This window comes from Condylura cristata, unplaced genomic scaffold (assembly GCF_000260355.1).
Source record: "Condylura cristata isolate star-nosed mole 26May11 unplaced genomic scaffold, ConCri1.0 scaffold00007, whole genome shotgun sequence".
In the NCBI taxonomy this organism is placed as follows: Eukaryota; Metazoa; Chordata; class Mammalia; order Eulipotyphla; family Talpidae; genus Condylura; species Condylura cristata.
Genome location: NW_004567108.1, coordinates 1,385,612 through 1,389,919, shown reverse-complemented (window position 1 = coordinate 1,389,919; position 4,308 = coordinate 1,385,612).

Genomic DNA, 4,308 nt, shown 5'->3' with positions numbered 1-4,308 from the left:
GCTGCACCACGCAAGTGACAGCGCTGAGAAGCCGCCCACGCGGGGCACCAGACCAGCCTCGCGCCTGCTGTGGCTAGCTGTGCCCAACCCGGAGGCTGCCCGCCGGGAGGCAGCGGGAGCGCGAGCCGGGGGTCCGGGGCACCCTCCGGGGAACGGAGATGGACGATGGGCCCCACGGAGCCCGGGGCACCCGGCAGGCACGCAGCCAGCCTCGGGAGGCAGGAGGGAGGCCCGGGGGGGATGAGGCGTGCCGAGGGCTCAGGCTCTGGACAGCACCAAGCGCCAGGCTTCTGCGCAGCGGCTCTGACGCCCGTCACTAGCCTGGCATCAGGGTGCTGGGGCACCGGGTCGGAATGTGCCCGCCGAGGGCGTCTGGGTCCCAGGCCAACTTCCCCGCAGCTGCCCACGGGCCGGCGGGATCGGGACACAGTGCCCGCGGCAGGCCGTCTCGGGGGGCAGGTGACGCGCGGTCACCGCGGCTGGCTTGACTGGCAGGTCGGGGAGGCAGACACGGCTCGGGGCCCCGCGGGGTGCGTGGGCTGGGGGTCCTGCTCCAGGGCCCCAGACTGCAACACGTGGCTAAGACGCAGCACGCTCGCCAGCGCTCAGCGGGAGCGGCCTGCCCGCCGCGGGGCTCCTCGGACAACAGCAAAACTGGCCAGAACCTCTGCTCCGGGGGCGGCTGGGGTTCTGAGCTGGGAGGTGAGAATCCAAGACGCCCCACGCCACCAGTCAGTGACAGGGAGCCGCCCTGCCAGCCCGCGTTAGCATAACAAGAGGCAGAGGCAGCTGTAACCTCATTACCTAGAGGGATGCCCAGGACAGGACCTTGGGACCCCCCGGGAAGGCGCCATTAGGCAGCTGCCCCGCGGGCCTCGGGGCCTGCAACCTCTTCAGGGGCGCTCCTTGCCGGCGCCCCGGCCCAGCGCGGCCCTGAGAGCCGGCAGGGCTGATGCTTTGGCCTGCGCCTGCACAGCAGCAGGAGACCCCAGCGGGGTGCGCCCTGGGCCCCCGGGACCGGGCTTTATACCCGCAGCTTCTCACATGCTCACTGGCACCATCACCCTGCACGCAGGGGCAGAGGGGGCGAAGCAACACGCCCAGGACCAGAGTGACGGGAAGGGCAGAGCCCCGCAGACACTCCCGAGCCCCAGCGGGGCACCTTTCCTCGGAAAATCGCAATATTCCCCACCCGTTTGTTTACACCACGGTGAAAGTGCGATGAACAGGGCTCAGGAATTACGGCTGCAGACTGCCAGATCTACCAATGCATCCACATGCATCGAAACGCACAGAAGACGCCGCCTCCTCGGCCCGCCCCAGAGCCCTGGGCGGGAGGACACCCACGTGGCCGCACCTCGGCGGCCCTGCGAAGCCCGGCCGGCCCCAGCCGCGCGCTGAAACGCTGTGGAGGCTCACAAGTTCATTTCCCTCCATGGCTGGTGGCTGCGTTTCGTTTGCTCTCTGTTTTTGTGCTTGCGAGAAAGCATCTTTCTCCGTGTGTAGATAAAAGAAACGCTTGATAGACCTGCCCCTAAAAAGGACCCAGGGCTAGAAAATTGCTTTGCAATGCAACGTGCTGGTGGCTGTTCCAGAGCTGCAGCCTGCTGAGGTACTGGCCGGCAGGAGGCGTCACGGCCTCGGCCGGAATCTCACCCAGGGCACCCAAGAGCGGCACTCGCATGATCTTGGCATGTGTCGAAAACCCGGATTTTACTGCCGTATCTGACGCTTCAGATGTTGTGGAAATGCATTTTTTTCTCTATTGCACTTGAAATATTGACTATTTCTAATCATAAATTTTAGCCAAAACAAATCTGGCTGGAGGCAGCTGGTATTTTGACAGACTGAAACATGTATGTCAACCTTCCCTAACAATGGCAGGCACAGAAAAGCTGGCTAATTTTGGACAGCGGAGTGACGGAGCGTCTCACTCCGAGAGAAGGTGCCGCACTTAGCGATAGGAGTTGGTCCTGGCAAGTGAAGGGATCCCAGAGACGTAACGTGGGCCCCACGCCTCCCCAGTTCTGAGGCCAGGGGTCAAGCTCATGTCCTTCACCATGGCCGGCGCGGTCCTTAAATGGGCAGGTAAGAAACAAAGTGTTTCCATGTTCTTAAACAGAACGCGAAGCGTCAGGACATTTTCGTGTTTGCTCTGATTCACATCCAGCTCCTCCTTAATAAACCTGGGGAGAAAGCCAGTCGGTAGCTTTTCACAAACTGTAACTTTTACGGTCCCTTTAAACTGCAAGTTTTCCTGTCAAACACAGAATGAAGCTTGATGGTGAGGTTTCAACCCAGGCTTTACTCTGAGAGTACAGCAGAGACGCCTGGAGCAAGGGCGGACCCGCATGCTGGTGGTACAGAATCACAGACTGAAATGAGGGCCGTCAGCCGTGGGTCCCGTTCACCCGGGAAACAGGTACCTAACAAGTTTGCTTTAATCTCTGCAATGGACATTTCAGGTCACGACACAGAAAGGTGACAGCAGACAGCAACACGCGCTCGCGGCCAGCACCTTCTGTGACCCAGATGTTCCAGGGCTGCCAGGGACGCGCTTTGAGAAAATCGCCAGACTTCCCTGCTACGAAAGCTGATGGGAGTCTAACGGAAATCAAAAACGGGCAGATTTGTGGGAAAGAAGGAATCGGTCCAAGGCTTCAGCAGCAAAAATAGATCAGCCAGCTCCCAAATTACATCAGCGCCTCACTACTCTGCGGAGCTCCAGGGTGGAAACCTGCACAGGCCCCAGGCAGCTGTTACACCCGGACGCAGAGCTCTGCTGACTCCGTCCCACTCCCGCCAGGCCGGCCACCTCCGGGCGCCCACCCCCGCCGTCTCTGCCTGTCCAGACGGAGAACGTTCTGGGGACGGTGGAGATGCTCTCTAGATGGTACAGAAACAAAACCCGCGTGAGCTGTCGGAGGCTCAGGGCTCACTGCTCCGTCCACCCTCGGGCCCCAAGGCCCCGCCCCAGGCCCCCACCTGAAGGTGGCCCTTCCGCCGGCTGCCCCAGCTTCCTGCTGCTGGAAGATTTCAGCGCAGGCCCCTCCTGGAAGGAGGCACGCAGCAGGCGACGAGCACACTGCCCTGAGTGACAGCCGTGGGTGGGGGCGTCCACTTGGTGCCTGAAAGGACTGAGTGAATGGCAGGGACATGCGGACACCACCGCTGGCCAGGGCGAGCCGAGGCGGCTGAACGAGCGCCTCCCGGCCGGCTCGCCTGCACTGCAGCACACGGGATGCAGCGGAGGTGGGGAGAGGCGTGTGCAAGGAGCCACACCAGGAGCCGCTCTCGCCGGACTCCGGCCCCTGCGGCCTCGGCACCGGGGGGGCTCAGTAAAGCGCCTTCGGAGCAAGCAGGGTGGCGAGCGGAGGCGACCTTGCACTCGGCTTTAAGGGTATTAACGGCACTATGAATAGACATCACCTGCTCGCCTCTCCATTTAGAAGAGAACACGCTAGAACAGGCTTGAATTTCAGATTCCACAGACTCACAGCAGCAGCGTCCTAGCAGAAGCCACTTAGGGCCACACGGAGCGGTGCCCTGCAGGGACAGGGCAAAGGCAGGTGCCCAGCGACCTGCCTGCCCCCAGGGCCAGGGGTCTCTCTCTGAGTCCTTTTGCTCCTAAAGGGGAGGGGAGGGGTGCGGTTCTAGGGGGCGACCAGCCTTCTGCCCATGAGGGTGCCGGGAGCTCCTGCAGGCAGCAGGAGGGGCTCTGGGCGCTGCAGAGCAAACGCCTCCTGCTGGCCGCCGGAGGCCCGTCCACTTTCTGTGGCCCTGACAGGGAATTCCAGCACAAGACAGAAAATTATGTTTTTAAAGAACGCCATGACGACAACAAGTTTCCCATGCATAGTGCGCGAGCCCCATCTGGCTCCAGGCACCAGAAACAAATTGCCAGGCTCAGGCTGTGCCATGCACGCTTGCCGGGGGAGCCTCTGGGCTTCCCGGGAACAGGAGCAGCGCCCAGCTGCCAGCTCGCAGCGAGCCGCCCCCAGGTGGGGCCGGTGTCTCCCGGCCAGCAAGCCTGGAGCAGAATGTGCACCGCACACCCCAGGCTGCAAAAGTTTGAAGCACAGGGAGGTGGACAGTAAGTTTGCCGCCATCACAGCTCTCCCCCGCCGCTCCGGGAGGCGCCAAGGGTTTCTGCTAGAAAAAGAGACTGGCCAAGTGGCATCAGCTGCCCAGTGTCTCATGCGCCCAGGGAGGAGGCCCCTCGGCGACCTGCAGGGAGCCGCTTGCCCCACGCCTTCCAGAAGCGCGGAGCCAGCCCGCGCCCAGGCGGCTGCTTGGTGCTGGCGCTGG